Consider the following 25,417-nt stretch of genomic DNA (forward strand, 5'->3'; position numbering starts at 1 on the left):
GGAAGATGTATAATTTATATCAGCTGCACATATATAATTATATACAGAAGATCCCCAGGTTATACGAGTACGCTCCATATCAACTATATACAAGAAGATATATAACTTATACCAGCTGTACGTATATAGTTATATACAAAAGATGCTCAGGTTATACCAGCATGCTCCATACCACTATATACAAAAATATATATAACGTATACCAGCTGTACATATATAATGATATACAGAAGATACCCAGGTTATACCAGCATGCTCCATATCACTATATACAAGAAGATGTATAACTTATACCAGATGTACATATATAATTATATACAGAAGATGTCCAGGTTATACCAGCATGCTCCATATCACTATATACGAGAAGATATTTAACTTATACCAGCTGTACATATATAGTTCTAGATAGAAGATACCCATTTATACCAGCATGGTCCATATCTTTATATACAAGAAGATGTATAACTTATACCATCTGTACATATATAATTATATACAGAAGATACCCAGGTTATACCAGCATACTCCATGTCACTATATACAGGAAGATGTATAACTTATATCAGCTGCACATATATAATTATATACAGAAGATACCTAGGTTATACCAGCATGCTCCATATCACTATATACAAGAAGATATATAACTTATACCAGCTATACATATATAATTATATACAGAAGATACCCAGGTTATACCAGCATGCTCCATATCACTATATACAAGAAGATATATAACTTATACCAGCTGTACATATATAGTTATATACAAAAGATGCTCAGGTTATACCAGCATGCTCCATATTACTATATACAAAAAGATATATAACGTATACCAGCTGTACATATATAATGATATACAGAAGATACCCAGGTTATACCAGCATGCTCCATATCACTATATACAAGAATATATATAACTTATACCAGATGTACATATATAATTATATACAGAAGATGTCCAGGTTATACCAGCATGCTCCATATTACTATATACCAGGAAGGTATTTAACTTATACCAGCTGTAAATATATAGTTCTATACAGAAGATTCCCAGGTTATACCAGAATGCTCCAAATCACTATATACAAGAAGATGTATAACTTATACGAGCTGTACACTATATATATACAATGGCACAGGTCGCATCACTCCAGCAGGTGGAAGGGGGCGCTGCGCTGACTCCCTTCCCCTGCTTGTTTCAGAAGTGCCCATGCCTGGTGTCTCTGCAGCCTCCTTTCTGCCCGGGTGCTTCTTCACTCAGTGGCGTCGCTACCGCTCTAGCAGCCATAGCGGCTGCTAGCGGCAACACTGCATGAGGACGGTGTCGCTAGCAGCTGCTGCTGCTGCTACAGCGGTAGCGACGCCATTATAGCAGAGCAGGCAGGTATCTCCCTGCTCTGCTTTCTACTAGCGCCACTGTAGCTCCGTGAAGGAGCGGAATCCCCCTGTGGCCGGGGATTCCGCTCCTGGACGGAGCACTTGATGTCTCTGTCCATATATGGACAGTAACATCAGGGGCAACTCCTGAAGCGGAATCCCCGTTCACAACGTTGCCGACTCTGTGACCGGGGATTCCACACTAGGAAAAGCCAGTAACGTCACTGTCCATAAATGGACACAGACGACAGGGGCTTCTCCTGGAGTGGAATTCCCGGTCACAGCGTTGGCAATGCTTTGGATGGGGATTCCGCTTCAGGAGTTGCCCCTGATGTCACTGTCCATATATGGACAGAGACATCAAGTGGAGCGCTCCAGGATCAGAATCCCCAGCCACAAGGGTATACCGCTCCTTCAGGGAGCTACAGTGGTGATATCTACGGAAAGGAGGGGTGCTATCTACAAGGGGCTGTGGGCTGTGTGGCACTACCTACAAGGGGGCTTTGTGGCACTACCTACAAGGGGGCTGTGTGGCACTACCCACCAGGGGGCTGTGTTTGCACTACCCACCAGGGGGCTGTGTGGCACGACCCACCAGGAGGCTGTGTGGCACTACCTACCAGGGGGCTGTGTGGAGTAGCACAACCTACAGGGTGCTATGTGGCACTACCTACAGGGGGCTGTGTGGCACTACCTATAGGGAGCTGTGTGGCACTACCTATAGGTGGCCGTGTGGCACTACTTCCATGGGGCTGTGTGTCACTACCTACAGGGGGCTGTGTGGCACTACCTACGGGGTGCTGTGTGCCACTACCTATGGGGGCTGTGTGGCACTACCGACAAGGGAGCTGTGTGGCACTACCTACAAGGGGGCTGTGTGGCGCTACCTACAAGGGGGCTGTGTGGCACTACCTACAAGAGGGCTGTATGGCGCTACCTACAGGGGGCTGTGTGGTGCTATCTACAGGGGGAATCTGTGAGTGGCTGGCTGATGGTCATTGTACTGTGAGTGGGGGGCTGACGATCATTTTACTGTGAGTGGCGGACTGATGGTCATTTTACTGTGAGTGGGGGGTTGATGGTCATTTTACTGTGAGTGAGGGCTGATGGCAATTTTACTGTGAGCCCAGAGTCAACGCAGCCGTCTACCAGGAAATTTTCGAGCACTTCGTGCTTCCCTCGGCTGACAAGCTTTATGGAGATACTGATTTCCTTTTCCAGCTGGACTTGGCACCTGCCCACACTACCAAAAGTACCAATACCTGGTGTAATAACCACAATATCACTGCGCCTGATTGGCCAGCAAACTCGCCTGACCTAAACCCCATAGAGAATCTATAGGGTATTGTCAAGAGGAAGATGGGAGACACCAGACCCAACAATGCAGATGAGCTGAAAGTCGCTATCAAAGCAACCTGGGCTTCCATAACACCTCAGCAGTGCCTTAGGCTCAGTAATTGATACAGAATATACCCAGGTTATACCAGCATGCTCCATACCACTATATACAAGAGACATGGAGGGAGAAAAATTGCGGACCAAAGTACAGCGCTGCTAACATAAATTTCAAGTGCAGACAAGGAGGTGGTGAATGGGATTTATTGGGTTTAAAAACAATAAAGGCAGATATGAGGCTACGCGTTTCAACGCTGAACTAGCGTCTTCATCAGGCTTGAAATTTATGTTAGCATTGCTGTACTTTGGTCCGCAATTTTTCTCCCTCCATGTCTCTCTGAGCAATTGTCTGTTGACCACCGGTTTGGATATAGCTGCAGCTACAGCACTTATTACCTGCCTACAGTAGAGTTGTGCCTACCACTTGCACAACCCCAAAAGGTGAGCTTTTGATTCACCATTGTTCGTTTGGTAATTTTTTCGCTTGTGATCTGCACCATGTGGCGCCGTGATATTTTCTTGCTTTGTTTTTAGGTTACTATATACAAGAAGATGTATAACTTATACCAGCTGTACATATATAGTTATATACAGAAGATACCCAGGTTATACCAGCATGCTCCATATCACTATACACAAGAAGATGTATAACTTATACCAGCTGTACATATATAATTATATACAGAAGATACCCAGGTTATACCAGCATGCTCCATATCACTATATACAAGAAGATGTATAACTTATACCAGCTGTACATATATAGTTATATACAGAAGATACCCAGGTTATACCAGCATGCTCCATATCACTATATACAAGAAGATGTATAACTTATACCAGCTGTACATATATAATTATATATAGAAGATACCCAGGTTATACCAGCATGCTCCATATCACTATATACAAGATGTATAAATTATACCAGCTGTACATATGTAATTATATATAGAAGATACCCAGGTTATACCAGCATGCGCCATATACTATATACAAGAAGATGTATAACTTATACCAGCTGTACATATATAATTATATACAGGAGATACCCAGGTTATACCAGCATGCTCCATATCACTATATACAAGAAGATGTATAACTTATGCCAGCTGTACAAATATAATATACCAGCACAGCCTATATATTTGGTGGCCTATCTATCTATCTATCTATCTATCTATCTCCCCTCGATGACCTTGCAGTATCAGGGACTTCATAGTCGCTTAAGCTATCTTTATCTATGACAATTTAGGCATAAATGCAGCAAGCACCAAAAAGAAATTGCTGTGCATCTATGTATAGCACTAGGAGAATTATCCAGGAATAAGTATGGGATTGTGACAGATATGTGGCCGCGCAGATATGAATATTCATGGGGGACAGTCGTTAAATCTCAGCACATTCCTTCTCTGTAGTGACACATCAGCACCTTCACAATCATATAATTGCAATACATAAATAGGATGTTGATCTCACAGGCCCAGCAGCCATGTTGCTATTAAATCTGTGTGTGGGAATTGCTGCAGGGCCACGGTTGCAGGGACGCACCATCTGGCTTCCCTTCTCTTCTCTTCCCTCTTAATCTCTCTTCACGTTAACCCAGTGCTCCACTTATCTTTGCCCCTTAGCTCCAGCTACACAATGCGGCTCCTCTCCTTCTCTCCTGTTCTCAGTCCCTGGAGCTGGTCTCTTTGTCTCCCCTGCAAGTCCTTTCTGTGGACAACCTCACTTCAACCTCTTCCATCTTACAATCCTCCCTGTATGGAGGCTACACTTTTGCCACCTGGATGGCTCTTTCTCAGGTCCATTTAAAGGGCTAGCTTATTGCTGTTGACTCTTTAATTCAATGGACTTGCTTCGCTCTCTTTCAGTGCCTCGGTTGCATAGAAAACTTAAAAGCAGAAATGTAAACCATGCGATTCAAGAGAAAGGGCCAAAAAATCCACAGTTATTTTACAATTTAAAGTAGTCAATAGTTTATTTATCATTGGAGGAATAGGTGGCAAGGGTGTATGTTCTCCATATACTAGTTCTCCCCAGTTGTGACAGTATAGGGATCTACGTAGACTAGTTCTCATTAATAATGACAGCATAGAGTTCTACGTAGACTAGTTCTCATTAATAGTGACAGTATAGAGTTCTACATAGACTAGTTCTCCTTAGTATTGACAGTATAGAGTTCTACGTAGACTAGTTCTTCTTAGTAGTGACAGTATAGAGATCTATTTAGACTAGTTCTCATTAATAGTGACAGTATAGAGTTCCACTTAGACTAGTTCTCCTTAGTATTGACAGTATAGAGTTCTACGTTGACTAGTTCTCCTTAGTAGTGACAGTATATAGTTCTACGTAGACTAGTTCTCCTTAGTAGTGACAGTATATAGTTATACGTAGACTAGTTCTCCTTAGTATTGACAGTTTAGAGTTCTATGTAGAGTAGTGCTCCTTAGTAGTGACAGTATAGAGTTCTACGTAGACTAGTTCTCCTTAGTATTGACAGTTTAGAGTTCTACGTAGATTAGTTCTCCTTAGTATTGACAGTATAGAGTTCTACATTGACTAGTTCTCCTTAGTAGTGACAGTATATAGTTCTACGTAGACTAGTTCTCCTTAGTAGTGACAGTATATAGTTATACGTAGACTAGTTCTCCTTAGTATTGACAGTTTAGAGTTCTATGTAGAGTAGTGCTCCTTAGTAGTGACAGTATAGCGTTCTACGTAGACTAGTTCTTCTTAGTAGTGACAGTATATAGTTCTACGTAGACTAGTTCCTCTTAGGAGTGACAGTATATAGTTCTACGTAGACTAGTTCTTCTTAGTAGTTACAGTATAGAGTTCTACGTAGACTAGTTCTTCTTAGTAGTGACAGTATATAGTTCTACGTAAACTAGTTCTCCTTAGTAGTGACAGTATAGAGTTCTACGTGAACTAGTTCTCCTTAGTAGTGACAGTATAGAGTTCTGCGTAAAGTAGTTTTCCTTAGTAGTGAAAGTATGGAGTTCTACGTAGACTAGTTCTCCTTAGTATTGACAATATAAAGTTCTACATAGACTAGTTCTCATTAATAGTGACAGCATAGAGTTCTACATAGACTAGTTCTCCTTAGTATTGACAGTTTAGAGTTCCACTTAGACTAGTTCTCCTTAGTATTGACAGTATAGAGTTCTACGTTGACTAGTTCTCCTTAGTAGTGACAGTATATAGTTCTACGTAGACTAGTTCTCCTTAGTAGTGACAGTATATAGTTATACGTAGACTAGTTCTCCTTAGTATTGACAGTTTAGAGTTCTATGTAGAGTAGTGCTCCTTAGTAGTGACAGTATAGAGTTCTACGTAGACTAGTTCTCCTTAGTATTGACAGTTTAGAGTTCTACGTAGATTAGTTCTCCTTAGTATTGACAGTATAGAGTTCTACATTGACTAGTTCTCCTTAGTAGTGACAGTATATAGTTCTACGTAGACTAGTTCTCCTTAGTAGTGACAGTATATAGTTATACGTAGACTAGTTCTCCTTAGTATTGACAGTTTAGAGTTCTATGTAGAGTAGTGCTCCTTAGTAGTGACAGTATAGCGTTCTACGTAGACTAGTTCTTCTTAGTAGTGACAGTATATAGTTCTACGTAGACTAGTTCCTCTTAGGAGTGACAGTATATAGTTCTACGTAGACTAGTTCTTCTTAGTAGTTACAGTATAGAGTTCTACGTAGACTAGTTCTTCTTAGTAGTGACAGTATATAGTTCTACGTAAACTAGTTCTCCTTAGTAGTGACAGTATAGAGTTCTATGTGAACTAGTTCTCCTTAGTAGTGACAGTATAGAGTTCTGCGTAAAGTAGTTTTCCTTAATAGTGAAAGTATGGAGTTCTACGTAGACTAGTTCTCCTTAGTATTGACAATATAAAGTTCTACATAGACTAGTTCTCATTAATAGTGACAGCATAGAGTTCTACAAAGACTAGTTCTCATTAATAGTAACAGTATAGAGTTCTAGATTAGTTCTCCTTAATAGTGACAGTATAGAGTTCTACATAGACTAGTACTTCTCAGTAGTGACAGTATAGAGTTCTACGTAGACTAGTTCTCCTCAGTAGTGACATTATGGAGTTCTCCTAGAATAGTTCTCCTTACTAGTAACAGTATAGAGTTCTCCTAGAATAGTACTCCTCAGTTGTTCAAGTATAGAGTTCTCCTTAGTAGTGACAGTATTTGGATCTACGTAGACTAGTTCTCATTAATAGTGACAGCATGGTGTTCTACGTAGACTAGTTTTCCTTAGTAATGACAGTATAGAGTTCTACGTAGACTAGTTCTCCATAATATTGACAGTATAGTGTTCTACACATACTAGTTTTCCTTAATAGTGACAGAATAGAGTTCTACAAAGACTAGTTCTCATTAATAGTAACAGTATAGAGTTCTAGATTAGTTCTCCTTAATAGTGAACGTATAGAGTTCTACATAGACTAGTACTTCTCAGTAGTGACAGTATAGAGTTCTACGTAGACTAGTTCTCCTCAGTAGTGACATTATGGAGTTCTCCTAGAATAGTTCTCCTTACTAGTAACAGTATAGAGTTCTCCTAGAATAGTACTCCTCAGTTGTTCAAGTATAGAGTTCTCCTTAGTAGTGACAGTATTTGGATCTACGTAGACTAGTTCTCATTAATAGTGACAGCATGGTGTTCTACGTAGACTAGTTTTCCTTAGTAATGACAGTATAGAGTTCTACGTAGACTAGTTCTCCTTAATATTGACAGTATAGTGTTCTACACATACTAGTTTTCCTTAATAGTGACAGAATAGAGTTCTACAAAGACTAGTTCTCATTAATAGTAACAGTATAGAGTTCTAGATTAGTTCTCCTTAATAGTGAACGTATAGAGTTCTACATAGACTAGTACTTCTCAGTAGTGACAGTATAGAGTTCTACGTAGGCTAGTTCTCCTCAGTAGTGACATTATGGAGTTCTCCTAGAATAGTTCTCCTTACTAGTAACAGTATAGAGTTCTCCTAAAATAGTACTCCTCAGTTGTTCAAGTATAGAGTTCTCCTTAGTAGTGACAGTATTTGGATCTACGTAGACTAGTTCTCATTAATAGTGACAGCATGGTGTTGTACGTAGACTAGTTCTTCTCAGTAGTGACAGTGTAAAGTTCCGCGTAGACTAGTTCTCATTAATAGTAACAGTATACATTTCTACGTAGACTTGTTTTCCTCAGTAGTGACAGTATAGAGTTCTACGTAGGCTTGTTCTCCTTAGTAGTGAGAGTATAGTATTTTATGTTGAGCAGTTCTCCATAGTAATGACAGTATAGATTTCTATGTAGACTAGTTCTCTTCAGTAGTGACAGTATAGGGTTCTACGTAGAAAAGTTCTCCTTAGTAGTGACAGTATAGAGTTCAACATAAACAAATTCTCCATAGAATTGACAGCATGGTGTTCTATGTAGACTAGTAGACTAGTTCTTCTCAGTAGTGACAGTATAGAGTTCTACGTAGATAAGATCGCATTAATAGTGACTATAGAGTACTACGTAGACTAGTTCTCCTCCGTAGTGACAGTATAGAGTTCCACTTAGACTAGTTCTTCTTAGTAGTGACAGTATAGAGTTCTACGTAGACTAGTTCTCATTAATAGTGACAGCATAGTGTTCTATGTAGACTACTTGTCCTCAGTAGTGACGGTATAGAGTTCTACGTAGACTAGTTCTCCTTAGTAGTGACAGTATAGAGTTCTGCGTAGAGTAGTTCTCCTTCGTAGTGAAAGAATGGAGTTCTACGTAGACTAGTTCTCCTTAGTATTGACAATATAGAGTTCTACGTAGACTAGTTCTCATTAATAGTGACAACATAGAGTTCTATGTAGACTAGTTCTCCTCAGTAGTGACAGTATATAGTTCTATGTAGACTAGTTCTTCTTAGTAGTGACAGTATATAGTTCTATGTAAACTAGTTCTCATTAATAGTGAGAGCATAGAGTGCTATGTAAACTAGTTCTCAGTAGTGACGGTATAGAGTTCTACGTAGATAAGATCGCATTAATAGTGACTATAGAGTACTACGTAGACTAGTTCTCCTCCGTAGTGACAGTATAGAGTTCCACTTAGACTAGTTCTTCTTAGTAGTGACAGTATAGAGTTCTACGTAGACTAGTTCTCATTAATAGTGACAGCATAGTGTTCTATGTAGACTACTTGTCCTCAGTAGTGACGGTATAGAGTTCTACGTAGACTAGTTCTCCTTAGTAGTGACAGTATAGAGTTCTGCGTAGAGTAGTTCTCCTTCGTAGTGAAAGAATGGAGTTCTACGTAGACTAGTTCTCCTTAGTATTGACAATATAGAGTTCTACGTAGACTAGTTCTCATTAATAGTGACAACATAGAGTTCTATGTAGACTAGTTCTCCTCAGTAGTGACAGTATATAGTTCTATGTAGACTAGTTCTTCTTAGTAGTGACAGTATATAGTTCTATGTAAACTAGTTCTCATTAATAGTGAGAGCATAGAGAGCTATGTAAACTAGTTCTCCTCAGTAGTGACGGTATAGAGTTCTACGTAGGCTAGTTCTCCTTAGTAGTGACGGTATAGAGTTCTATGTAGACTAGTTCTCCTTAGTAGTGACAGTATAGAGTTCTATGTAGACTAGTTCTCCTTAGTAGTGACAGTATAGAGTTCTACATAGACTAGTTCTCCTTGGTAGTGACAGTATAGAGTTCTGCGTAGAGTAGTTCTCCTTAGTAGTGAAAGTATGGAGTGCTACGTAGACTAGTTCTCCTTAGTATTGACAATATAGAGTTCTACATAGACTAGTTCTCATTAATAGTGACAGCATAGAGTTCTATGTAGACTAGTTCTCGTTAGTAATGACAGTATAGTGTTCTACGTAGACTAGTTTTCCTTAGTATTGACAGTATAGCGTTCTACACATACTAGTTCTCCTTAATAGTGACAGTATAGAGTTCTACGTAGACTAGTTCTCATTAATAGTGACAGTATAGAGTTCTAGATTAGTTCTCCTTAATAGTGACAGTATAGAGTTCTACATAGACTAGTACTTCTCAGTAGTGACAGTATAGAATTCTATGTATACTAGTTCTACTCAGTAGTGACATTATGGAGTTCTCCTAGAATAGTTCTCATTACTAGTAACAGTATAGCGTTCTCCTAGAATAGTTCTCCTCAGTTGTGACAGTATAGAGTTCTCCTCAGTAGTGAAAGTATAGGGATCTACGTAGACTAGTTCTCATTAATAGTGACTGCATAGAGTTCTTCGTAGACTAGTTCTCCTCAGTAGTGACAGTATAGAGCTCTACATAGACTAGTTCTTCTTAGTAATGACAGTATATAGTTCTACGTAGACTAGTTCTTCTTAGTAGTGACAGTATATAGTTCTATGTAGACTAGTTCTCATTAATAGTGAGAGCATAGAGTTCTATGTAGACTCGTTCTCCTCAGTAGTGACGGTATAGAGTTCTACGTAGACTAGTTCTCCTTAGTAGTGACAGTATAGAGTTCTATGTAGACTAGTTCTCATTAATAGTAACAGCATAGAGTTCTGCATAGAGTAGTTCTCCTTAATAGTGACAGTATAAATTTCTATGTAGACTAGTTCTCCTTAGTAGTGACAGTATAGAGTTCTACATAGACTAGTTCTTTTCAGTAGTGACAGTATAGAGTTCTACGTAGACTAGTTCTCCTTAGTAGTGACAGTATAGAGTTCTATGTAGACTAGTTCTCCTTAGTAGTTACAGTATATAGTTCTACATAGACTAGTTCTCCTTATTAGTGACAGTATATAGTTCTACGTAGAGTAGTTCTCCTTAGTATTGACAGTATAGCGTTCTAAACATACTAGTTCTCCTTAATAGTGACAGTATAGAGTTCTATGTAGACTAGTTCTCCTTAATAGTGACAGTATAAATTTCTACGTAGACTAGTTCTCATTAATAGTGACTGTATAGAGTTCTAGATTAGTTCTCCTTATTAGTGACAGTATAGAGTTCTACATAGACTAGTTCTTCTCAGTAATGACAGTATAGAGTTCCACGTAGACTAGTTCTCCTCAGTAGTGACGTTATGGAGTTCTCCTAGAATAGTTCTCCTTACTAGTAACAGTATAGAGTTCTCCTAGAATAGTTCTACTCAGTTGTGGCAGTATAGATTTCTATGTAGACTAGTTCTCCTCAGTAGTGACAGTATATAGTTCTACGTAGACTAGTTCTCCATAGTAGTGACAGTATATAGTTCTACGTAGACTAGTTCTCCTCAGTAGTGACAGTATATAGTTCTACGTAGACTAGTTCTCCATAGTAGTGACAGTATATAGTGCTACGTAGACTAGTTCTCCTCAGTAGTGACAGTATATAGTTCTACGTAGACTAGTTCTCCTTAGTAGTGACAGTATAGCGTTCTCCTAGACTAGTTCTCCATAATAGTGACAGTATAGCGTTCTACATAGACTAGTCCTCCTCAGTAGTGACATTATGGAGTTCTCCTAGAATAGTTCTCCTTACGAGTAACAGTATAGACTTCTATGTAGACTAGTTCTCTTTAGTAGTGACAATATACGTACTGTACTTCTGTAACCCGTGTTCGTGTGTCATTAACCTGTACCCCAAGTGTCAGTGTCATTATCCTGTACCCCAAGTGTCAGTGTCATTATCCTGTACCCCAAGTATCAGTGCATCATTATCCTGTACCCCAAGTGTCCGTGTCATTGTCCTGTACCCCAAGTGTCAGTGTAGCATTATCTTGTACCCCAAGTGTCAGTGTATCATTATCCTGTACCCCAAGTGTCAGCGTGTTAGTGTCCTGTACCCCAAGTGTCAGTGTATCATTATCCTGTACCAAAAATGTCAGCGTGTTAGTGTCCTGTACCCCAAGTCTCAGTGTAGCATTATCCTGTCCCCCAAGTGTCAGTGTAGCATTGTTCTGTACTCTGTGTCAGTATTTTACTGTACTATACCCCAAGAGTTGGGGTGTAATTCTTCGGTTCCTCAAATGTTAGGTTGTCGTTGATCTGGGACCCCATAAGAAAGCACAGTATAAATTTATACTAGACAAGACGGTACTTCCCATGTAATTATGGATCTTGTTAACCCTCCAGATATAACATACTGTACATCCAATGCTTCAGATACAAAGTGACCACAGGGCCAGAAAAATGACTGGCACCGGGCAGAAGTAAAAGATGAGACAACCCAACCTCCTCCACCACCTCCATATCTCATGCCAGCTATAACCCTCATCACCCCCCTCACCAACCCTGCCCCCCATTGTTGGCAACTTACAGTGGCAACATTTTCTCTTCCCTCAGAAGGATTAAAGCCTCAGAATGTCTTTTTTTTTCCCCCTCAGTGACTAAGAACAGCAAACACAGACCTAAAAGAGACTAATTGACTTGCAAATTAATCGTCCGTCCCTGCGCCTTATAATTACTGCTAACGATTTATTTCCCCGTTTCTTTTTATTTCATTCTGTCCGCCACTTTCTCTCTCTTTCAGGGGCACATCCACAGGCCCTCACAGCTGACCCCAATAGCCACATTTTTTAAAACCTTATATGGGCGTCAGTCTGTAGCCCTAATGACACAGAGGGTGCTCAGAGGTAACGTGTGCATCATTACGATACACAGCTGTTTGCTCAATTCCCACGATTCGGTGCCAGCTCTTAGTTTATCATCTGAGAAAAGAATCCAATAGGAGAACTAGAGATGGGTTGAAGGGTTACCAGTCCCTGTCTTTTTCAATTACGTGTACATGAGCGAGCAGAGGGATGCGCTAGGAAGGAAGAGGCAATGACTCAAGTGAACTGTGGAATTCGCTGTCATAGTAAAGGGTTGGGAACCGGCTCAGGAAAAGAGGCTCTTTGTTTTCGACCAAGGTCCAAGCCTCTAAGTAGAGCATAGAGCAGGGGTTGTCGGAAGTAAAGGCCTCTCTTGTTTTTTTTCACCATTCATCGGTGGCCACAGGACATTGTGAATACCCCGACCGCCTTTATCTTTATTACAGCAAATCGTCCCTTGTTACCAGTTTACCCCCTTTCCAATGTTTGTGCCTCTTTTGTATGCAGACTGGCAACTGTGTCAGAGATAAAAAAAAAAAAATTGGATTATTTTTGTAAACGGACAGGATTTTTTTTTTGTATGCGGGAGCCCTACTGCGACATTCTCACGGCTCAAACATGGCAAAGGCTTCAGTGGGATGGCGACTGAATGGAGTCAGCAAGCATGGCATGGGCACTTATTAAGCTTCGGAGGGCACTAGGCATCTTGCCACTGATACAATTCAAGCTTGAATAGAATTAGCTAATAGATGGATGCTGGGAAAAACAAGTTTTGGTATAGGGGAAGGATTTGCAAAAAATTGTCGCAAACGACTAAGGGAAAAATATCTGAAGACATTGAATATAGGGAGATGCTGCTAGTTTTTCCTGTCTTGTGGGAGAATGGTACAGAAGGGGAAATTTGTGCCAGAGTCCATCCTCTTGACATTGTCCTGTCGGTAATGGTGGCCATAGGTGGGATGAATGCCCTACCTCAGACTTTCTCAGCCATGGACCTCATAGAAAATGACATAGATAATATTGAATAAAAACCCCTTGAGATACATTGCACATGATTGGAGGTTGTATTTTTTAAGAAGCCACAGCTCTACTTGTACTTGTACTGATCCTATGCTGGAGAGCTACATATGCAGGTCAAAAGCACAGGAGAGGCTACAGACTGCGCTCTGTGCAGCAGCATGCATGTCATGGGCAGTTTGTAGAAACCGGGCTATGGCAGAGAGGGGCAGAGATGATTTTTTGGCAACAGTCTTATATCATCTACAGGAATCAGACTGGAAGAGATTTAGTGACAACGGGGCTAAGAAGATTTACAGTTGTCACCGAGTGCATTCCTGGAGTAACATTAGACTTCACATGTGAATTTACACCAAGTTCCTCTAAAAAAACCCATGTTACCTGCCCTTTAAATCTATAATTTTCTATGTTGGCAATTCTGTAATTGACAGGAAAAAAAAACGGGGTGATGCAGAGGCGCAACAGCAGCGGCTTCCTACTGACAGGCTGAAAAAAGCACTAAGTGACAGATGTCAGCTAGTTCTTCCAGCGTGGTGTGAAGGAAGGTGAGACAGATTTCACCGCATATTAATGTAAGTCAGAGTGACAGCTCCTATAACAGCATACTCATAGACGGAGAGCCAGCGGAAGATGAGGGGGGAACAAAATGTACCACGGAAAAACAATGCATGGGAAATGAAAAACGACAGTCTATTTATGGGACCACTTCATTAGACAAGCCCTCTCCACACGTTCTATCAGGGTCTATTCACACACTAGACTAAAAACGTCTGAAAATACGGAGCGGTTTTCAAGGGAAAACAGCTCCTGATTTTCAGACGTTTTTTAAGCCACTCGCGATCTTTGAGGCATTTTTTACGGATGTTTTTGGAGCTGTTATCTATAGAGTCTATGAAAAACGGCTCCAAAAACGTCCCAAGAAGTTGCCTGCACTTCTTTTTCGCGGCTGTTTTTTTTTTTTATGCGGCCGTTTTGAAAAACGGCCCCGGAAAAAAAAATGGGCCATCGGAACAGAATGCAGTTTTTCCCATTGAAATCCATGAGCAGATGTTTGGAGGCGTTCTGCTTCCGTTTTTCTGCGTGTGAACATACCCTTAGAAAGAGGGGGTGTCCCCTAATGAGGTCATCCCTTTATTAGTCCAAAGTGGGGTTCTAAGACTAGAACTGAACTGCGAGTTTTGGTCACGTGATGGTCGCTAAGAGGACAGAATCCCCAAGTAAAAGAATTAAGTTTGCTGTAAAAATACCCCTAGTGATCGCCATAATCATATGTGCTGTTTATGGTGTACTGCGCCTTTAAGTGTTATGGTCCCGCATACACTACAGGTGGGACTTGTAACATGGTGAAAAGGCCTTGGTCTGATAATGATGGGAGAAGACGTGCTGCGTTGGAGAAGAAGGCTGTGTATCTGACAACGAAGACGCTGTGGAAATATTATCTTCGATGTTGTATGAGGTAAGGCAAGCGCTCGGTTTGTTCACACATATAAGTTGGCAGCACCGGGATGAATGGCCCGGGTGCCATCTTGTTACGGTCCGTAATTGCGGATCAAAATTACGGCCGTGAGCATGGGGCCTTAGGCCGGGATCACACACACACAGTTTTGATGCCGTTTTTGGCTACTTTTTTTGAGTCCAACACAGAAATGGACACAAATAAACGCGTCAGTCTTTTTTTTATAACTTTCTTTCTTTTTGGATCCACTCCTGCCACAAAAACTGCATCCAAACTGCGTGTGTGTGATCATGGCCTTAGGGTCTATTCATACAGTGAGTCACAAGTCAAAAACAGAAAAACCTGCATATCGCTAGGGCTGCACGTCAGTATTATGTATCGTGATTATCGTCTGATCATGGTAGTTTGCAAGACGCAGTTTTACCGCGATTTGCCATGGTTTCCGGTTCGGTTTTTGCCGGTGAAACTTGTCAAATAAATTTGTTTTACCTGAGAAAACCACATTACATTTCCATCGCAGAATTGTATCTGACAAATTAATAAAAACTGTACAAAATTCGCAGCGTAAAATCCAAACCTATTCAAATGCATTGTTTTTATGCGGTTTTAACTGTACCTCAACTGCAACGTCTGAATACACGCTAAGCCCTATTCACACAGTGCAGTTTTGGTGCCGTTTTTTATGCCGTTTTTGAAGCCACAACCAGGAACCATGATCAGAAAGCGAGGGATAGTATAATGGAAATATTCTACTTCTGTTTTTTTTTTAACTCCACTTCTTCTAGTGGCTTCAAAAACTGCACCAAAACTCCACTATGTGAACGAGGACTTTGGCCTTATTCACACAGTGCAGTTTTTTTAACTTTTGAAGCCACAACAAGGAGTGGATTGTATAGTTAGGGTATGTTCACACGTTACGGCTGAAATTACGGAGCTGTTTTCAGGAGAAAACAGCACCATAATTTCAGCCGTAAGGGCATGTTGAGGCGCTTTTTGCCTCGTCAATTACGGACGTAATTGGAGCTGTTTTTCCATGGAGTCAATGGAAAACGGCTCCAATTACGTCTGAAGAAGTGACAGGCACTTCTTTGACGCGGGCGTCTTTTTTACGCCCCGCCTTCTGACAGCGGGGTGTAAAAAATATGACCGTCGGCACAGAACATCGTAAGACCCATTCTAATAAATGGACAGATGTTTGCCGACGCTATTGAGGTGCATTTTCGGACGTAATTCGGGGCTAAAACGCCCGAATTACGTCCGTAAATAGTGTGTGTGAACATACCCTAAGGGGTAGTCTATAGGAAATATTCTACTTTTTTATTTTTTAATCCACTCCTGGCTGTGGCTTCAAAAACTGTACTGTGTGAATGTGCCCTACACCTGTGGCTTCGGCACCGTTTTTCTCGATGTGGTATTGATGCCGCTTTCTGCCCTAGTACCACCACCGCTACATGCGACCATAGGCCGGGCAGACAGTCTGAGTGACTCCTCTGGCCCTGCTCTCCTCCCATCTTCAGGTGTTTCTGATGGGATCGGGTGGTGCCGGCTCCATGTGTGACGAGTGCAGGACACTGAGCTGAGGGTCTACCGGCACTTATTGGTACAGGGACCCACGTGAATGGTGGCACCCCGGGCCTGGCAGCTGGGCACACACACTGATGAGTCATAATTATGTCATGACAATGCTGCCCCCAGTCTGCTGTGTAATATATTATAATGGGACGGGTTTCAGGACGGTATGTTTTTTTTCTTTTGTTTTTTTCTACGTGCGGTTTTCCGCAGCGGATATTCCAGACAAAAAACTGCACCACAGTTTGGTGCGGTTTTTAGGCCGGAATTCCCTGCGGCGCACAGGGCGGATACACTGTGTGTTTTTATGCAGTGTATCCGCCCCGTGTGAACATAGCCTTAGTGTCTACGGTCGGATTACCCCTTTATGGCTGTCTGTGACCGTTCTTTCCATGGGGTAACCTTGAGATTATGGTGATCATTCTGCTGTTTAACCAGGACTGGTGCGGGACCAAATGTCGCCGTGTAGTCCCGGCCTGAGGCCTCATTCAGACAGCCGCATTGTGGCCACATTTTATAATCTGTATTAGAGCCGCACGTCCCTTGTCTAACGTGGGTCTAAATCCCTGTAATGTTTTTAGTTCGGGTCATAAGGCCTACAGTCAGATATATAATAAAAAAAATTAACCATAAGGGGGCGCTTTATTTTATGTGGCCCTTGGGCCCCCTCATACACCAGAGCACGGCTACTACTTCTACCTCTATAGCTACGCCCTTGAGAACTCCTATTAACTATTTGTAACCCCAAAGCTGTGGGGGGCAGTTCACACTGAGTTTTTCGGCGCTGATTTTGAAGCAGAAACCTCGTTTGAATCAGCGCCAATTGACGGAAATCGCCTCCTATTGATTTCAATGGGAAGCAGAGGCGTTTTTTTCCTGGGTGCTTTTGGCCGTTCGCAGGAAAAAAGTCCTTCCTTACCGCGGTTTCCACCTCTGACTTGAGGCAGAAAAAACCTGCGGCGCTCGTTTCTGAGCGTTCTTCGCGACATTTTTTCCCCGTGGTCCTTGCATTAGCTACAATGGCCGTGGGCGAAAAATGCCCCGACTAAATGCGGGAAAAATACGTGCGGGTAGTTCAAAATCTGCCTCAAAATTCCTGAGAATTTCCGCCTGCAAAAAACTCTGTGTGAACAGGGCCTAAGATATACGGGTATTATAAGCACAGAGTCCAAACCCATAAGCCCAGGATCACACACACAGTTTTTGGTTCCGTGTTTTTTTTTGCCAAACGGAGGAGTAGACCTAAAAGAAAGTTCAGTCTTTTCTCTACACATTCCCTTTCTTTAGGATCCACTTCTGGCTTTAGCTCAAAAAAACGGAGCCAGAAACTGCACTAAAACTGGTGTGTGTGATCCTGGCCTTAAAGCGGAGTCGGCCATAATGGGCAATTTTTTCCTTTTTTGGCCTATGGTTGGCAGGTGATATAAAAAGGATGGTTTATATATGCCAACACCCTGAAGATGCCCTCTGAGAAGGAGGTTTTTTATTTTTTTTTACAGTGCCCCCCTATGTCTTCAAAACAAGAAGTGACAGCCTCAAGCGGCATCTCAATAGAGACAAGGTCGGGCTCATCTCAACAAATCCAATTATTATTTTCTGCTTCTACTCCCACCGCTTTTTTTGTCTGTATAGATTATATAGGGTGGGGGTTTGGGAATGCCAGTCAAAAGTGGCAACCTGACTTGCTGGCATCATGACAGACCAGATATCAGGGGGGGTTGGGGGAGGGTTTTAATATTATGTATAGATTCTTCACACCGGCCTCTGCCAGCTCCTCTCTCACGGCCTCTGAGTGGCATGCAGATCACGCTTACAGTCAGACTGGCAAATCCTTTAATGGTGTCCTCAGTCTGCCGTGCCAGTTTACCCCCTTGTGTGTGACACTTTTGGGCACTGGACTCTACCCTCTCTTTGTTCGCCCAGCTGCTGCTTGCGGCAGTCTCAGTAGTGGCAGGGCAGCTGGGCAGACAATGGAAGTGGCACAGTCCAGTATACACAGTCTGGTGGGAATATGAACACAAAGCTTATTCTGGGAAGCCGAGGTGCCATTTAAATAGGGCAAGGGTGGCTAGTAGCCCGCTGCTAAATACGCGTTGTTTGCAAAATAAGTGATTTGTTATAAGAATAGGCTGGTTCTCCTGTGGCATATCCCGTGTTTAACAGCCCATGAGACGACAGAAACAAACAGGGCTGTATATACAGCAGCTGCCACCCTATTTGATCACCTATAAATCTATCGCAGCTCCATCTTAGGGTTAGGGGGTGGCACTGTCACACAAGGAGGATGCCAGTCAAAAAAATTCTAGAAAGCAAACGCAGATACGATGATCCATCTCGATGGTAAATCTGCATACAATGTTTATTTATAAAGTATTTTACAACACGTTCTCTCTGAAGCCCATTGGGATTGTCTCCGAACCTTCATACAGCTCCGCATGGCGCTTCGTTCTGCATTGATATGAGAGTAGAGGATATATAGAGGGGCAAACTTGCAGCTTCTGTGGAACCTATAATGTTGACCATGTCGGTTGTATAACACATGGATGGAAACCATCAGCAAGCAGGTTAGCTGCTGTTGACTGATCTGTTATCTAGGAACAATTAGACAGGGACAATGCAAAAGCTGGAGAACCAAAGGTCGACTCCCTCTGTATCATCCCCATATACTATGAGATACTTAAAGGGGATGTTCACTTCTGTAAAGATTTTTCACGTGTTAATGGGAAGAGAAAGTTCTGCTTTAACTCCTGCCAAGCCTCCTTGCCCATTTTTTGCCCTCGGATCAGAGACAATTCTGTCTTGAGATGAGTGATGCGGAAAAGAACGGTTGTTAAGGACAAGCTGCTGTACAACTCTAGAGAAAAGACTAAGGTTGCTAGGCAGCATGCCCATAGCAACCAGACTGTCAAACATACAGAATCACATAGGGTCCTGATCGGTGGGGTCTGACTGCTAGGACCTTCACCAATCCTCAGACTAAAGGAGCTCCGTGACGGTGATTGGACAGGAGTGCTGCCGAAAACCGGTTCTGTCCCTTCGTTAAGGTAATTCGGGGGTGGTCCGAGAGGTCTGAGCCCCACCAATCATGAAGGGATGGCATATCCTAGTAATATGTCATCACTTCTGACGGCAGGTGCACCTTGGCTACACCTGCTGTATATTTACGGCGGTAACGCTATGTGGTTAGCGCGAAGCACCGTAAGGGTGAGTTCACATGTGGTGTAAATACTGCGGATTTTCCGCAACGGATTTCGTTGCAGACAAATCGGCAGGATAATACAGTAGTAGCAGAGTGGAGGCGATTTGAGCAAATCTCATCCTCACGCTGCGTAAATAGTGGGCGGAAAAAACGCTCAGAAATTTACCTGCGTTGCAGTTTTTTAATCCGCATCATGTCAACTGTATCTGCAGAATCGCTGCTTTTTTGATGCGGGTTTTCCCGGTAAAATTTGCAACATATAGCAGATGTTGCGATTTTTGTGGGGGAAAAGTTGCGAGTCCGTGGCAAAAATTGCAACTCAGAATGAAATTATCTTATACTTACCCAGAATTCTGTGCTTCTTCATCCAGGCCGGCCTCCTGGGATGACGTTTCCTCCCATGTGACCCCTGCAGCAAATCACAGGACGGCGGAGGGACAAGCTTTTCCTTTTTTATGTGCAGTTTTCCGCAGCGGACGTTCCGGACGAAAAACTGTACCACAGTTTGGTGCGTTTTTTCGACCGAGGTTCCCTACGGCGCCCAGGGCGGATATGATGTGTGCTTTTAAGTGACGTACCTGCCCTGTGTGAACATAGTCTAGAGGTACGGCATCGGGATGGTGCGGAAATAGGAGCACTGCCTGCACCATCCGTAGCGAGTGTCAGCTGTGTTTTATGTTTGACTTACTGCTGCAATAGACGGGATCAGAGAGAACGCCGATCCTGGTCGTTAAAGACCTCCGATGCCGCTGTCAATAACGACCGTGTCATCTGAATGGCTAGATAGAGGGAGGGGGCACCCTCAGTCACCCCATTGACAATAACAGCTGGCCCCTAAATAGAAAGGTAGTGCATAATATACTACAAACATCTTTTCCTTAAACTCTTGTGCCGTCCCTCTGTTATTCCTCCTGGAAATGTATGAATGCATTGCGAACTGGTTGTTTCTATTCCCCTTGTCAATAGGGTGTCTAATTGGACAGTGTGAGTGTGAAGGGACACACCCTATTAACAAGGGGTCATTTCCAGGAGGAACAACCGAGGAACATCACAATCCTGAAGAAAAAAATTATCCTAAATTGTTACTAAATGGGCAATGCAAATATTTATTAAAACAGACATAGAATATAGACACAGAATTTTATTAACCCCGTATACATTACCACACTGAGTCCTGCTTGTATTTTCATGAATGTGACAAATGGTCGGAACGAACGTGTCACATGATCAGTTTATTTTTGGAGTCGTGTTAGAGTATATACTAATGGAGGAGATCATATCGTATAAAATCCGGGGGAGCCTTCACCATTGTCGTAGCTTGGATGAGACACAAAGCGTAGAAACTCGATCCGTGCCGTAATAAAAACACGTATGCCGTGCAGCCTCTTGTCTCACCGCCAGCTGGCATTTATACAACATGGCAAGATGGCAGCTGGGTTTCCCATTACACCCGTGCTATAGGTGTCAACGAAAGAAAAAAAACTCTTAAAATCAGGGCGATACCTTGTCGAGAAGATCGGCGTACGCAGTGTTCGCACGCATTATTATTGTTGAATTTTTTTGCTACCTTTTGGATGGGAGTCAACCTCTTAACCCTTTCACTACCACTAAGTATACAAAGCTGCAGATAATGGAAAGTGAGCTGGATGCCTCCTAGTGGCAGATTCAGGAATGGCGCTCGCTGAGATCTAAAATGTAATTCTGTCGGCTATAAGGGTGACATGCTCGGGATGTGCAGAGGCCGTCCACAGCAGAGGAACGCTTTCTTGAATGCAAGGATGGGGGCACAGATTTTAGTATTTAGTTAAGGGATCACATAATTATAAGAACTACAATAATCCATAGATATCCCATATTTACTGGTGATTCAATGTTCTGACAGGTATGTTGCATGCAACGCACCATCCACATCAATATTTACATCCTTACTGGCTGCAGAGTGGCCGTCACATCTATATGTGTTCATATTGATATGGATGGTGATTTGTAGGGTGAAGTTGCGTCGATTTTTAGGATACACTATATTTCATCACCCCAATTAAAAATTTTAAAGGGGTATTCCCACTTAAGGCATAGCAGTAGGATCAGTGGCGGTCTGGGAACACCACCACCACTAGAACCAAGGCTGCCCGGTCCCGTTTCTGGAATCGAGCGGACTAATTCTCCATTAGTTTATGGAAGATATGGAAATTGCCATCTCTTTACTGGTAATTGGAGACCGGGCACCCCTGTTCTGAGGATCATTGGGGTCCCAGCTGCCATAATCCCAACGATGCTATTAATATGCCTTTAATGCCTTTTAGTTGGAATACCCCTTTAAGGGTCTGTAAATGATGGTGCTATTATATCCACTAGTTTAGCCAGATGAGGGCATCAGGGGCATGGCTATAGGAAGTACCCCTCTGGCACATAAGTAGGCACTCCGGAGTTCAAAATCAACGCACCTATACCCGGATTGTAGCTGATTTACAGAAATCATCTGGAGGGGACACTCGCTGCTTATTCTGTTTTCACCCAGCCATCACTTTCTCCACAATCTGTTATATTGACAAGACCCTGGGCTGCTGCAGATCGCGGGTCTGTGCGGGTCGCCGATGGTCTAATCAGGAGGCATTGTGCACCGAGCCACATGTTTTCGTTATCCTGGATGTAAAACCAATCACTGCGGCTGTGGCTGCTAGGATAGACTTCAAATTATCAGCTGCCCGGCCGCAATTACAGCTCGTCCTGCAGCTCTAGTCCTGCTCCTAATAATGTGGGCACTGAAGGTCCCTTTATATATTCACATCGGGAACGTCACCAAATGTTATCATTTATTTACTGAGGAACGGCTTAACCTGTCACTATGAATACACTCAGGACTGGCCAATCAAAGGGCAATGAGACCACCTTTTTACATTTACATACAGAACTAATCTACAAAAAAAAGTTGTCACTGTGTACATACATTACATTACTTATCCTGTACTGATCCTCAGTTATATCCTGTATTATACTCCAGAGCTGCACTCACTATTCTGCTGGTGGAGTCACTGTGTACATACATTACATTACTTATCCTGTACTGATCCTCAGTTATATCCTGTATTATACTCCAGAGCTGCACACACTGTTCTGCTGGTGGAGTCACTGTGTACATACATTACATTACTTATCCTGTACTGATCCTGAGTTACATCCTGTATTATACTCCAGAGCTGCACTCACTATTCTGCTGGTGGAGTCACTGTGTACATACATTATATTACTTATCCTGTACTGATCCTGAGTTACATCCTGTATTATACTCCAGAGCAGCACTCACTATTCTGCTGGTGGGGTCACTGTGTACATACATTACATTACTTATCCTGTACTGATCCTGAGTTACATCCTGTATTATCCAGAGCTGCACTCACTATTCTGCTGGTAAAGTCACTGTGTACATACATTACATTACTTATCCTGTACTGATCCTGAGTTACATCCTGTATTATACTCCAGAGCTGCACTCACTATTCTGCTGGTGGAGTCACTGTGTACATACATTACATTACTTATCCTGTACTGATCCTGAGTTACATCCTGTGTTATACTCCAGAGCTGCACTCACTATTCTGCTGGTGGAGTCACTGTGTACATACATTACATTACTTATCCTGTACTGATCCTGAGTTACATCCTGTATTATACTCCAGAGCTGCACTCACTATTCTGCTGGTGGAGTCACTGTGTACATACATTACATTACTTATCCTGTACTGATCCTGAGTTACATCCTGTGTTATACTCCAGAGCTGCACTCACTATTCTGCTGGTGGAGTCACTGTGTACATACATTACATTACTTATCCTGTACTGATCCTGAGTTACATCCTGTATTATACTCCAGAGCTGCACTCACTATTCTGCTATTCACTATTTTCTTTGCGCATCGGCGCCCCGGCCACCCACTGTGCAGAGAACTGCAGCACGGTCTCATTTAAGTGAATAAGGCCGGCTGCAGTACTTTGCACAGCCGGGTGGCTGCGGCATGACTATGCAGGGGCAACTTAGAAGGGAATCCATCGCCAAATCAGCACTGCAACCCCCTTCGCTGTCAGGATCGATGGGAGTCCCAGAGGTCGGATCCCCACTGATCTTTAAGTGATGTCTTATACTAGCAATACGTCATCAGTTTATAAAATCGGAATAACGCTTTAACTTCTTAGGTAGAAGACTTGGATGCCAGGAATGGACTTAGTGGTTGTGCATTGCATAAGGTCCAATTCAGAACCCCCCCCGCCGCCGCCACCTGTATGCGGGCATAACACTATCATTTTGTAGAGTCACGTGAAAAACAAATGTCAACTTTATTCTGTCATCCAATATTCCTAAAGAGCATGATAATCTGTAATCTCACATCATCAGAGATTATGAGACTGTAGTGTTAGCAATCAATTTTATGATTATGTTTTATTCTGGGCTCCTCTGCTGTGGGGCGCTGTTTGTAACAGGTCAATTTTGTAGTGAAAATAAAATTTTGAAAAATTGCATTTTGTAAAAATATATAATTAGATTAAATTCAGTTGTCACAAAATTGCATTCTATGCCACAGAATAGTCGTAATAGTCCGCACTACCACATGTTGATAAATCACAAAATATAATTTGTTGCAAAATCTCATTCTGAGTAACAACATAACATTATGCCACAGATTTCTGACAGATTATTATGCGTGCAAGTTATATTCTGCGCTACAATTTGTGGAAAATTTGTGGAAAATTTAGTTTTGTGAAAGTTGATTTTCTTTTTAATTCATTCATTCATTTGATGACAAAATTACATTTTGTGGTTACAAAACTGCAAATTTGTCATTTAGAAAAATGCAATTTTGTCCTTTACAAAAACGCAATTTTGGCATGTACAAAAACGCAATTTCGTCATGTACAAAAACTCAATTTCGTCATGTACAAAAACGCAATTTCGTCATTTACAAAAACGCAATTTCGTCATGTACAAAAACGCAATTTCGTCATTTACAAAAACACAATTTCGTCATGTACAAAAAAAAACTGCATCACAAACTTTATAGAGATTCTCTACCCTGGGGGAGTGAAGTTAAAGCTCAATTTCTCTGAGTATTTCACCGGACGCATTGTCTTAACGACTCCCTACTGTTTGCAGGATCGGTACTTTACGTGTGACGTTTGATAATCTGGCACCTGCCATAAATCCCAGATTAAAGGAATTTAGCGATCTATAAATATCATTCGATTTTCTCAATGGACTGCTCGTGTTAATCTTCACACCCGGTGCGGCACCCTACAATCTGATAGGCCCACGCGTTTGGCTTGAACCTTTTTCATGAACTCACCCTAGGACTCTATAAATAAACCAAGTCATGAGACTCACCACATATAGCTCGACCAGGGTTAATTGGGCACCACTACCCGCCACCACCAGGGAGTACTCATGGTCCTTTGTCAACAACAAAGGAACCACTTGACCTCTGCTCCGCGTACTGTTGACCTTTATCCCCCAAGTCATGTCTTTTACAAGAACGTCAAAGGAATATCTGGTGACCTCCCATGACTGGGTGGGAAAAAGCTTCAACCTCTTGTAGTTGTCAGGACGACTGGGCCACAAGGGAAGCCCGAAGTCTTTTGAGGTGAAGTGGGGGGGGGGGGGTATTAAGAATGATACAACAATTAGCAAATCATTATCTCTTCTCGAGGATGGACAACGAGGAGCGGTTAGCGATGGATTAACCTCAAGGAGCCTCAGATCACGCAGCGGCTTCCTGGATTAAGTCACGTTTTAATGGCCTCTAAGATTAGGCCTTTCACTGGATAGCGACCGTCCTGGTGTATTATT

At 42.1% G+C, this 25,417-nt stretch overlaps 1 long non-coding RNA gene across 1 annotated transcript in view; it reads left to right on the forward strand.

Moving 5' to 3' along the window:
* The window catches only part of LOC142664461 (uncharacterized), a 186,341-nt gene that overhangs the window by 71,782 nt on the left and 89,142 nt on the right, over positions 1 to 25,417 (forward strand). Inside the window, exons 2-4 of the long non-coding RNA XR_012851281.1 lie at positions 13,790 to 13,903; positions 14,685 to 14,814; positions 17,883 to 17,944. This is a non-coding gene — a long non-coding RNA (uncharacterized LOC142664461). The remainder of the gene's footprint in view (positions 1 to 13,789; positions 13,904 to 14,684; positions 14,815 to 17,882; positions 17,945 to 25,417) is intronic.

Source organism: Rhinoderma darwinii, chromosome 12, assembly GCF_050947455.1.
Source record: "Rhinoderma darwinii isolate aRhiDar2 chromosome 12, aRhiDar2.hap1, whole genome shotgun sequence".
Classification (NCBI taxonomy): Eukaryota; Metazoa; Chordata; class Amphibia; order Anura; family Rhinodermatidae; genus Rhinoderma; species Rhinoderma darwinii.